This window comes from Manis javanica, chromosome 7 (genome assembly GCF_040802235.1).
Source record: "Manis javanica isolate MJ-LG chromosome 7, MJ_LKY, whole genome shotgun sequence".
Lineage (NCBI taxonomy): Eukaryota > Metazoa > Chordata > Mammalia > Pholidota > Manidae > Manis > Manis javanica.
In genome coordinates, this window is record NC_133162.1 from 79,123,313 (window position 1) to 79,136,590 (window position 13,278).

At 45.7% G+C, this 13,278-nt stretch overlaps 1 long non-coding RNA gene across 1 annotated transcript; it reads left to right on the forward strand.

Annotated features, from left to right (window-relative positions):
* Positions 1 to 4: 4 nt before the first annotated feature.
* LOC140850444 (uncharacterized) lies at positions 5 to 12,060 on the forward strand. The gene is made up of 4 exons (XR_012133290.1): positions 5 to 349; positions 7,963 to 8,138; positions 9,276 to 9,482; positions 10,314 to 12,060. It is a non-coding gene; the product is annotated as an uncharacterized lncRNA (long non-coding RNA).
* Positions 12,061 to 13,278: the final 1,218 nt, after the last annotated feature.

A 13,278-nucleotide genomic window follows, 5' to 3' on the forward strand; every position in this document is an offset into this window, starting at 1 on the left:
TGACCGGGCGTGTGGCGCAGCCGGAAGGCAGCTGCGGCCTCCGCTGGGGACGGGAGGTAGGCGGCATACAAGCTGGATTGGCGAAGCTGGAGAACGGAAGGCTTCGGACGCAAGAGGGCGCTAGAGGGGTGGGGTCGGTCCAGTCACACGTCACCGAAGAGCGCAGATGACTGCGCCGTCATCAGCCTTTGGAGCACACAGCCAGCCCCGCGCGTCCCGAGGAGCGCAAAGGGCACTTGTGGAACCAGTCGGGCTTTAGACGTCGGCGATGTGGCTGGAGGAAAAGCTCGCCCCTGCTGAGCCCCTTCCATGCTGCACCTCCGCTGCCTGTCGCAGAGCCGGTATACAGGTGCTCAGTAAATTGGGAATGACCTATCTAACCGTCGTCATGCTTTTGGTAACATGCTTAGTGTCAACTCACTTTGTGGGGCCTACTTAAAATACTTTACTCCCTTGGCATTTCCCAGGGATTCAAGTCCAGACTTCTCATACGGCGGGCAAAAACCCTGTAATCTGATCCCTTCCTGCAAATGCATCTTCAACTCTCCCAGCTGCCCACTATGCTCAATGATCAGCTATTTTATCTCACACTTTCTTGAAGTTCCTTCTGCTGAGTCCCTCTTGTGCTACTTAAACTTACTTTTTAAAGTAAAGATCCCAATTTCGTCCCATGCCTTTGTGCCCAAGACCAAGTTATCGAACCTCCCTGAGCTTTCCGCAGTGAAAGACAAATAAATTATCCGCAGGGATGTGATAGTAAATGTGGTAATATTTGTATAACAGCTAGCACGGTGCCTGCCATACCATGGGCATTCAACAGATCTGACCACTTCTCCTGTGCCATTTGTCTAACTCTTGGACTTCTTTGTTTTTGCCTCTATCACCACAAAACTCCCTTGATTATCCCCACTATAGTTTATGTGCCCCTCAGTTACTTTCTATATGTTTCATATGTAATACCAAAGGATTACCTTGTATTGCCATTTACTTAGGTATCTTGTCTCCCCTTTAATAACAGCAAACATTTATGAAGTGCTCAGTATTTCCCATTTTATTTAAATCCTATTTCTCACAGTGACCCTAGGAGGTAGGTACTATTATTCCCATGTTGTAGTTGAGGAAACTGAGGCACAAAAAGATAAGTAACTTCAGGGGAGGATAACTAAGGTTAGACAGTCAGCAAAGACGCAGAACCAAGAACCGGCACAGTTAGCCGTTATGTTACAGTGTAGCTAGTCTTCCTTTCATAAGGGAACTACATTTTTCAGTTGCCATCTACCAACCTCCTAGTAATCATTTTAAAAAATACAGTATAGGGAATATAGTAAAAAATATTATAATAACTTTGTATACGGAGAGAAAGTAACTACCCTTACAATGGTGAATACTTAGTAGTGTAATTGTTGAATCACTATGTTGTACACCTGAAACTAATACAATATTGTATGTCAACTATGTCAACTACATTTCAATAAAAAATTTTTAAATTTAAAAAATAAAATCACTTCACAAAAATAAATAATTTTTAAATTTAAAAAATAAAGTGTATGCAACTATGGATAATGACATTGTCCAAAAATGTAGTTTAAAGTTCTGCATAGGAGTATCTCCTAGAGGTACAGTTAAAATGATAAAAAACATTCAGCAATACTCATAAGAATTTATATATTCATACATAAATTTATTTTTCAAATCAACATGTTGACATCCCACTATTAAAAAAAAACCCAAATCCAAAAACTTCAGAATTTGATCAGGAAATTTGAGGTGAACGAGTTATCAAGTTATCTAACATCATCATGGGCAACTTCGGTAGCTGTGTGGATGACCTTGGCTTCAAGGTGCTTTAACAACCTTAATCTATATCCCACTTCTCAAAGCTCCTCATCACCTGCACCTGGATCTTACCACCTGAAACTTTCTTACTTCTAAATCTATAGAGAAGCCTCTTAAACTTTCAGATCTCTCTCTTGTTCCCTAGTCTGTTCTCAACTAACCCAAGCCTCAGTCTCTTAATGCCCCCTTTCCCTCCTTTCCACTTTTAGCTTCATTTCCTTGCCTGTGCTGCCTACACCCCATGATTTAGCCTTCAGTTTCCTTGACAGCCCTTTAATATCCTCACTTTATGTTTTGACACATACTCTTAACCAGCTCTTAACTTTAAATCAGTCCAACTATGCCCTTTCTCCTTTTCTGCACCTAAGTTCCTGAAAGAAATAACCACAAATTCATATTCTGCAAATTTGGCTGGACCTTCAGCACTGATTAGCAGTCTTTTAACTTATCCTTGATCTTTATGCTTATCCTTGATCAGCTCCCTTCGATAACTTCATCACATTTTTCAAGCTATCCAACCCACCTGCCTCTGTGAGAGAAAACAGACTTCCTCTTCTCACCTAGTACCTAAAGGGTTTCTGTGTGTACACTTTCCGTATCTCACACAGTTCTTTATTTGCACAAAACAGAATTTGACTGGAAACCCAAACAAAATACAATTTTTTGTAAAGATAGTACAAAGCTTACAGAACTTAAGGAACAGCTAAGCAGGCAGGTTTTGGGAAGAGCATAACTAGAGAAACTCAGGACGTCCTTTGAGCCACTGTCATCAGAATGACTCAGCTCTAATCATTTGCCTTTGTGTTTCTCCTTTCAAGTTTCAAATTCCTAAGACAAATAGAATCTAACTGGCATTCCTTAGGTTACATTCCCACTCCTCTAATTAGTACTTCTACCAAGACTACACAGAATGGAAAGAAGTGTGTCTCTAACAGTGGGACTGTTAACCAAAAACAGTGAGAAGCAATGCAGGACAAACAGAAACAACAGGCTCTGTGCTCCCTCAAACCCTTTCTTCCAGTCTGGTAAAGCAATCCCTGCTCTTGCCCAGGAATGATAACCGTGCTCTTGACAGAACCCCTCCTGCCTCCCCTGGGATGGTGCCGTCTTGAACTCCACTTCTGTGGTTTAATCCTGCTTGCTTTACTGGCCCTTCTCCCATAGACCTTTTCAAGTGTTTTTCAGTTATGTCTTTTATTGAAGTTGTTCACATTAGAGAATTCTTGCACTGCCATAACCATGCCTGACAATACATAAAAGTCTACCCATCTTATAGTATATAAAACTTAAATTCATGTGCATTTTGAAAAGTTCACAATCTTTTAAATAGTTACAAGGGTTGGAATTTTAAATCAGTGGCATGTCTTTAGATTTTTGATACTGTAAGACATTAAGTGATACTTACAAATATTTATCTCAGTTTCTCTCTCAATAATATGATCTGAAACAAGATTTTGCCAGAAAAGATGCATATTTTTCAGGGAAAATACATGCTTCAACATCTAAGAGATTATTTGTCAACTTGTTGGTCTTCAAGTGAAATCTTCAGTTTAACCAACAATCCTTTGTTTTTCTTTTAACACCTACCTCCCCAAGGCTCAGCTACTCACTCAAATACATCATAAGTCAGGCATTCAGCCTGCACCCTCAAATAATAACGAAAATCTTTGTCAGAAGTGGCTGCTACATCTATCAGGAAACATTGCAACCCTCCTATGAGTCCAATTCTTGAAGGGATAGTTTAATTAAACCTAAGCTACTATTGGAAATACTCCCACATCAGGATAGTTATACTCACCCATATACTTCACTCTTTCCATTTGCAAATCTGAATCTCCTGCATTTGGTAAAGAGATTGGCTTTATATATACATAAATATATCTATATATATTTAAAAATATAAACATATAATCTATATATTTAAATGGTTATAATGAATATGTATTTGTAGAGTATATTCATTACACATAATTGCTATATATTGTAAGGCTGGAGGCACTGGAGGGAGGGGTGAGCATGTCAGATGAGCTCAGCCCTCACCAAATAAGGAAAGGGGGCAGCAAAGCCCCCAACCCTGGCCTAGTAAGGGAAAGAGACTAACAGATTCCTGCCTGATGAAATGCCAAAATCCCTGGCTGCTGCCCCCTCCCAACCTGGAAAAGGAGTAGTAACTTTCTAGTCCTTTGTCTACTGTAAAGGCCAATGACACGTGCCTTAGGCCAGCCAATCCTCGTGCCACTGTAGACCTATGCTCTCCCTCCCCCTAACTTCTTTATAAACTCACTGCCTGCCCTGCGGGGCATGATTTCTCTGGCCTGTCACTAACCAGACCGGCGAACATCGCACGGGATTGTGCCCTATTAAACTTTTGGCTCCCTTGTAGCCTCCTTGCCTGGTCATTTCAGTTCGATTTTACCTTACAGCTGGTGCCAAAACCTGGGAAGGAGATAAGGTGCAGGTTTCCAGCCAGCCATCTGTAGCTCCCACACCTCCTTCCCTGATCCAGGATCTCCGCCTACTCTCAACACCTTAGACAGCGATTCAGTGAGTCCCTCCTTTCTCCTAGTCTGTTTTCCCAGTCCTGTCTCCACCTGGTTCAGTTAACTTCGAAATCATAGCTACGTCCAGGTTCTCCAGGCATAAAGCCTGTCCTCATCTGGGCTCCCAGATCTCCAGGGAAGAGTACGATACTTCCCTGTCTCCTCCTAACCTGAGCGAGTTTGGGATGCTTGGCTCGCCAGTTTAGGGGCTCCGGGAAACAGGCAACAGACATGGGGAACCAGTCCTCTAAATTGGAGGCCCAAACCCCTCTATGGTATCTCATATCCAATCTGGTGACCCTACATGTAGTGGAGGAGATCTGTAAATGGAAACTGGTCTGACTATGTTCTCAGACTTGGCCCCAGTATCCTCTGGACAATCAATCTCACTGGCCCCCCAAAGGGGACTTTTGATTTTAGCCTCTTCACCGACCTAACTAACTTCTGTCACCAAACTGGGAAGTGGTCTGAAGTCCCGTATGTCCAGGCCTTTTGGACACTGCACTCCTGCCCTTAACTTTACATTAAGTGTTCAATGACCCAGGTTCTCCTGGCCCGATCTCCAGTTAAGGATTGTCAGCCTCTTACTCTGCCCAGTCCTTCCTCCTTTTCAGATCCGCTGGTGGACCTCGGTTGCCCATCTCCCTCAGCACGCGATCCACTCCCCCTCATGTCGCCGCCATCTTTAGGTTCTTTGTCCTCACCTGCGTCGCTGCCATCTTTAGGTCCCTTGTCTTCACACGCATCGCCTCCATCATTAGGTCCTTTGTTCTCAACCATGCCATCTCCCTGCTCCTCTGCTCTTCTGGTGTCCGTGCTACCCCCTCCCCCTCTCCTTCTACCTTCACTGCCCTCTTTCCCCACCAGAACAGGCTCCTACCGCCCTCTGGTTCCAGAAGCCATGGATAAGACTCCTCCCAGCACAGACCCGCCTCCTTTCTCTCCCGACCCTACACCCCTCCCTACTCCCGCCATTCCCCATTTGTGTCCTCCTCTTCTGGTGGCACCACCATCTTGTCCTTCACTTCCTGTTCCCACCCTGCCACCATCTTATGTGCCCACGCCGCCCTTAGCGCCCAGTTGGTATAGCCCTCCAGTCACCAGATCCAAGGCACAGTGGCCGCCCCAAACAAAGGCCCAACAAGTAGCCCCTCTCTGAGAGGTTGCAGGGGCAGAAGGGGTTGTCCAGGTTCATGCCCCTTTTTCTGTAGTAGACTTATCCCAGATTGAGAAACACCTGGGCACTTTTTCCTCGAACTCCACAGTTTATACCAAAGAGTTTGACTACCTAACTCAGGTCTATGAACTTACCTGGCATGATATACATGTTATCCTAACCTTCACTCTTACCTCTGAGGAATATGACTGTGTTACCTCCGCCGCCCGACATTGTGTAAACAAGAAACATAACCTGTATCAGGCCAAGCCAATTGGGACAGAGGCAGTTCCTCTCATGGATGCCCAATGGGACTATAATACCCAAGATGGGGGAACTCAGTGGGACCAAATGTTCAAGTATTTACTGGCAGGTATGAATAAGATGGCTCAAAAGGCCATTAATTATGATAAGCTGAGAGAGATTACTCAGAGACCTGAAGAGAACCCAGCCTGTTTTCTTAACTGGCTCACCAAGGCTCTCTCATTACATACTGGCCTCGACCCCAACTCATCGTTGGGGCCCACGGTGTTGGCTACTCATTTTATTACCCAGTCAACTCCAGACATAAGACGTAAGTTCAAAAAGGCAGAGGATGGGTTCCAGACTCCACTCCATGACCTGGTAACCATGGCCTTTAAAGTCTTTAATACCCATGATGAAGAACATGAGAGGAGGATGGCATCCCAGACCCGAGCCTTCGCGGCAGCCCTACAACGGACAGAACAGGGGTCTCATCACACCAAAGACTGGTCCAGAGCTCATGAGCCTCTGGGATCTTGCTTCCGGTGCAGCCAGGAAGGCCACTGGGCAAAGAGATACCCCAACCCGACCAATAAGCTGACTAAACCCTGCCCAGTTTGCTGTAAGAGAGGTCATTGGAAGGTAGAAGGCCCGGCTGGGGAAGGTCGTCCTGCCGCAACAGGATCTTGCGGGAGGCAGACCCCATGAGGGACTCCCCTCCAGACTTGCTAGGCCTACTCGAAGACTGAAGCTGCCTGGACTCAAACACCCCTATCACCCTTGCTGAGTCCAGGGACACGCTGTGGGTAGCAGGTAAGTCTGTCTCTTTTTTGGTGGACACAGGGGTTACCTACTCTGTTTTACCTTCCTTTCACAGGCATTTACATCCTTCCCAGGTCTTAGTCGTAGGTGTCATGGGAATCCCCTCTAAGTCTCTAGAGACAGGTCCGGTAGCCTGCACGTTTGAGGGCCATTCTCTTACCAACTCATTTCTAGTCATCCCGTCCTGTCCCATCCCTTTGTTAGGGAGGAACCTCCTATCCAAGCTTGGTGCCTCGATTTCCCTGCCACTTAGTCATCCCCAACCCAGTTCACTCATTGCCTTAGCCAGTATAAGTTGTGGCCCTGAGGCCTCGGCAGAACCTCCTGTACCGTCGACTGACATTAACCCAATGGTCTGGGACACCTCTACTTCTGTAGTGGTGAGCCATCATGCTCCAGTCCTCATCCGCCTCAAGGACCCATCCTCCTTTCCTTCTAGGCCCCAATTTCCTATTTCCCAAGCCCATCGCAAAGGTATCCAACCTATCATTACCAGTCTTCTTTCCCAAGGGCTTCGGGTACTGACTAATTCTCCCTGTAACACTCCCATCCTTCCAGTCAAGAGGCCATCGGGGGCCTACTCACTCATTCAAGACCTGCAAATAATCAATGAGGCTGTAGTCCCTCTTCACCTGGTCATCCCTAACCCTTATACTCTCTTGTCTCAGGTTCCCTCAGACACCTCCCACTTTACAGTTTTAGACCTTAAGGATGCATTCTTCACCATCCCTTTAAACCCCAATTCCCAGTTACTGGTTGCCTTTACCTGGGAGGACCCAGACACTTGTAGAACTAGACAACTAACTTGGACGGTCCTCCCTCAAGGCTCCAGGGACAGTCCTCACCTTTTCGGACAGGCACTGGCAGAAGATCTGTCCCATCATGACACGGGAGTCAGTACTCTCCTCCAGTATGTCGATGACCTCCTCCTATGTAGCCCCACCAAAGAGGCCTCTGTTCAAGACACGGCTTCCCTCCTAAACTTTCTGGCTCAGCGGAGATATCAAGTCTCTCCATCTAAAGCTCAGTTATCTACCCCACAAATCACCCACCTTGGAGTGGCCCTAACTCCTTCCAGAGAACTCACGGTGAACTGAACAGCCTCCATTACAGCTCTTCTACCACCCACCTCAGGAGCTGAAATCTTGTCATTTCTCAGACTGGTAAGGTTTTTCTGGCACTGGGTCCCTAACTTTGCCTTATTAGCCAAGCCTCTGTATGCTGCTGCCAAAGAAACGCCCTCTGGGCCACTCACTTCTCCTACAGCAGTGGCCCATGCTATTGAAGAACTGCAAAATGCCCTCCTCTCCTCACCCCCACTTACGCTGCCTAACCCTAACAAAACTTTTCTCTTATATACTACAGAAAAGACTGGAATAGCAACTGGGGTGCTGGTCCAGCCAGTAGGACCCAGACACCAACTGGTCTCTTTCCTGTCAAAACAACTGGATCCCACCGCTAAGGGGTGGCAACCCTGCCTTAGAGCCCTGGCAGCGGCAGTGCGCCTTGCCAAAGAAGCTCTGAAACTAGCCCTCCTACAGGTGATAACTGTATACTCTTCTCATCATCTACAGGACCTTCTGGGCCACAAATCTTTGCCCTCTCTCGGCCCATCATGAGTGCAGGAATTTCACCTCCTATTTATTGAACAGCCCCAGTTAACTTTACAGGTGTCACCATCATTACACCCAACCACCCTCCTTTCTCCCACAAGTTCATCTGGCATGCCCAGCCACTCCTGCACTGAGTTCAACTCCCACGTGAGGGTCTCCAGGACATGCCTCTCACTGACCTGGACTTAACTCTGTTCATGGATGGAAGCTCAGTCAGGGATTCAAATGGGTGCAGGTGGGCAGCCAACATGGTAGTTTCCTCCTCCTAAGAAATAGTGGAGGCAGCTTCCCTGTTGATGGGGACCACCTCCCAAAAGGCAGAACTAGCAGCCCTCACCCAAGCCTTACAGTTGTTGGCGGGTCTTAAGGTAACCATTTACACCACCTCAAAGTATGCTTTCCTAATCGCACACAGCCATGTGATGATCTGGAAGGAAAGGGGATTCCTCACTACCCAAGGGACCCCAATTATAAATGGTAAAACAATTCATTACCTACTCCAGGCCTTACAGGAACCCAAGGAGGTAGCTATTGTTCATTGCCGGGGACACCAGAAAGATACCGACCCAGTCACTAAAGGGAATGCTCTAGCCAATGCTACTGCTCGACAACTAACCTCAGGTCCTGATTATTCCCCAGTATTGTTTCTCTCCCCTTCTATAACTCCTAATTATTCCAAAGAGGAAAAACAACAACTTTTAGACCAGGACGGAATGGCTGGACAACAGGGATGGATACATCTTAAAGACAGGATAGCCCTTCCACAGGCCCAGGCCAGGGAAATCGTATCTACAGTTCACCAATTCCTCCATATTGGTCCAGAGGCTACGTACAGGTTTCTCTCCCCTATCTTCACCCCACCTGGGTGCCGAAAGACCATTAACCAGGTACATATGGCTTGCACCACCTGTCATCATGTTTATTCTCAAGGCGTCCTCAAACGCCGTGCGGCCTTCCACCAGCTGCGGGGAGTGCTACCTGGACAGGATTGGTAGATTGATTTTACCCACATGCCTAGACACAAAAAGTTCAGATATTTACTGGTCATTGTTGATACATTTTCAGGTTGGATCGAGGCCTTTCCTACCTTCCAAGAGACTGCGTCAGTGGTGGCAAAGACGTTGGTGGAACACATCATCCCTTGTTCTGGCCTCCCGACATTGCTCCAGTCAGACAATGGACCAGCTTTCATCTCAAAGGTCACACAACTGGTGGCTGACTCTCTAAATATCTCCTGGAAACTACACATACCCTATCAACCTCAATCCTCAGGTAAGGTGGAAAGGGCCAATGGCCTTCTCAAGGATCAACTTACCAAACTCTCCTTAGAGGTAAAGACCTCCTGGCCAGACCTACTCCCAATTGTTCCCACCTGATTGCGAGCAGCCCCTAGGGAACCCACCGGACTAAGTGCCTTTGAGTTAATGTATGGTAGACCCTTCCTTCTAAACACAGGCCTGCCTATAACTCCACCCCCTGTAGCCTCCTACCTACCTTACTTCTCACTCCTAAGACATCTCCTCAGGGTACATGCAGACCAGTTCCTGCCTCAACCCACCTCCCCCTTGGATCCAGGAACCACAGAGGTTCTGCAGCCAAGAGATGAAGTCCTTCTTAAAGAACTCCAACCTCGGTCACTCCAACCATGGTGGATGGGACCATACATGGTGAATCTTACCACTCCCACAGCCACCAAGCTATTGGGACACTCCCCATGGTGCCACATCTCCAGGCTCAAATGAGCGCCCAGTCATTATAGGTGGAGGTCTAGAGAGACAGGGCCCCTCCGTTTGTGCCATACTTGCACTGGTGCTGGGCACAATGACCCATCCAGCTTTGGCAAACTGGGTCTGTAACCAGTGTGTCATATTGGGTATGCTCCAACTACACCAATTGGTCCCCCAGACATGCTACTTTCAAAAAGTACCTTGTCAGCAGGGAGACCAATTATACTGGGCTGCTATAATGTTAATAAATTTCCAAACTGGCTGCCCAGGAGGACTCGGCAATACCATTTGCTGGGTACCAGACCCTCCACCAAATCCCCAAGGAAACATACCCTCTTGTCCCACCTAATGCTTGTCTTTCCATTCCTTCATCCAGGCTGCCTGCTACAAACGAGTCTCAGTCTGTTGCTCATCATCGAGACAACAATACTGGATGGGCCAAAGCCTGGGTAATCATGCTGGATATGTCTGTCCTGAGAGACAAGGACAACATATCTGCTGAACCCTCTGGCCACTGATACAGAGGTTGGACGGTAGAGGTGCACAAGATGATGCTGGAACATCAGTACTCGCCCCTTCCCTCCAAGCCTCCTCCAGTCTCCCACCAGCCTTAACCCTGCCCATGCTGCCCCTCCTCAGCTGGAAGTAGCCAGATTGAGTCGCTGCCCATTACAACCAAAAGGCTGGAATGTAAGGCTGGAGGCACCGGAGGGAGGGGTGAGCATGTCACATGAGCTCAGCCCTCACCAAATAAGGAAAGGGGGCAGCAAAGCCCCCAACCCCTGCCTAGTAAAGGAAAGAGACCAATAGATTCTGGCCTGATGATATGCCAAAATCGCCGGCTGCTGCCCCCTCCCAACCTGGAAAAGGAGTAGTAACTTTCTAGTCCTTTGTCTACTGTAAAGGCCAATGACACATGCCTTAGGCTAGCCAATCCTCGTGCCACTGTAGACCTATGCTCTCCCTCCCTCTAACTTCTTTATAAACTCACTGCCTGCCTGCTTGGTGTGACTTCTCTGGCCTGTGACTAACCAGTCCGGCGAACATCACCCTGGATTTCACTCTATTAAACTTTTGGCTCCTTCATAGCCTCTTCACCTGGTCATTTCGGCGTGATTTTACCTTACATATGTGATTTGAATTTTTCTTATCTTTTTATGCTTTATTTTTCATTTGAATTCATTTCAGGTTTTGTTTTTCACTTACCAAAACAGTACAAAGAATTCCCATATATCTTTTACCCAGTTTCTTCAAACATTTATAACTTACTGTGGGTAAAATTGTAACATTTCCAGAATATCTTGCCTGGCTTTAGTTCATTTGCATATCCTCAGGGGTGGAGAGAAGTTCATCTCCATATCAATGGGTAATTATCTGGGCAACCAAGGGTGTGTCTGAACCCGGATAGTTTACAGGGAGGGGCTGGCTTGCTTGCTTGCTTGCTTCCTCTGGGGCAGCAGAGAGACCATAACCCTGGGGTGCAGTTTGTAAGCAATAAACAGGTTTTAAACTTTATTTCTCCCTTTGACTGATTTCAGTTTTAGAGGAATTTTGCTCCAGGATTTCCTCTCCCGGGACTTACATTTACATAAATGCAATACAATCAAAATCAGTAAATTAGTATCAGTGCACTATTGAAAGGGCAAGCTCCCAGATTCTATTTCAGCCAATCGGGACCTGGATCCTATTTCACCCAATCGGAGCTTAGTCCCTCTCTCCCCTCCAGTCAGCAAGAACACCCACCACCCCTGGACCCTGCCAACTGACCAAAGCCACAACCAAAGCCAATCAGCCAGGGCCACGGCCATCACCCCTCCCCCCCCAAAACCGCCCTGGAAACCCATAAAACCTTTGTTCTGGGGAAAACATGCTCTCTTTCTCTGGCATCTTGCCACTGTGTTGGTGTAGATGAGAGATTGAGTTTGAGCTAGCTCGAATAAAGGCTCTTTGCTTTTGCATCAGTGTTGGCTCCTTGGTGGTCTTCTGGGATTTGTGACTTTGGGCACAACACTTATTATCTAACCTACAATCCTCATTCAAATCTCATCCCTTGTTTGTGTCCTTTTATAAATTCCATCCAGGAGCACATAGTTCACTTGTCATGTTTCATTAGGCTCCTTTAATCTTGGATAATTTCTTTATTTTTCTTTTTCGTTCATGACCTTAACTCTTTTGAAGACAACTAGGCTATTCTTTTATAGAATTACCCTCAAATTGGGTTTCTCTGTTTTCTCATTAAATTCAGGTTATGATTTTTCAGTAAGAATACAGTGCAGAAAAAAACAAAAATGCAAGAATATTTAGGAAAGCAATGAAAAGGGAAAGCTGAGGGGGACTAGCTTTACTAGACATGAAAATGAACTATAAGGCCTCTATAATTAAAACAGTGTGGTATCAGTGCATGAGTAGACAAACAGAGCAGTGGAATAGGAGAGAAAGTCCCAGAATAGACCCTATTTGGAAATTCAGAATATTGATAAAGGTGGCATCTCAAGAAAGTGGCACAAAAATGGGCTTTTAGAAAAATAGTGCTGAAACAATTGGGTAACCATGTGGAAAAAGATAAAAGTAGAACCGTACCTAACACTTGACATAAAAATAAATTCCAACTGGCCTGGAATCTAAATGTAAGAAATGAAACCATACAAGTAATAGCAGGAAACTTGAAAAACTTCCTCTCTAACCTCTGTGTAGGAAATAGTCTAGGACCCAAAATACAGAACATTAAGAGAAATGACTGATAAATTTGAATACATAAAAAAAACTTTTTCATGGCCAAGAAATCATCATAAAGTAAAAAGACAATTGACAAACCAGGAGAAAACATGTGCAACATGTCTCACAGATGAATGACTAATACCCCTCATACTTAGAGGACTCCTCAGAATTGAGTGGCAAAAGATCAAAAACTGACTGAATAATGGAAATTGAAAAAATAAAATATGGCACTTACCTGAGAAAAATATGCTCAAATATTCAAAAATTAAAAGCACATTAAAACAGCACATATACTATTTTTTCACCTAACAGATTGGCAAAAATTAGAAAGTATGACAGCACATTATGTTAACAAGACTGTGTGGAAAGCCTTTTTAGCACAGTGACAGTATTGGTGGAAATGCAACCCAAGCGGCAGGGGAACTTGGCAATAGGTACTAGCAATATCCAGCAAAAGTATAGATGTATTTTTTGACCCAGCAATCCCAACTTGAGGAATTTACCCTGAAGATACACTTCCAACAATATGAAAAAATATGAACAAGAATGTTCAATGCATAATTGTGTGTAATTGCAAAAGATTGGACACAATTTCTATGCCCACCAAGAATAGAAAGCAGCCA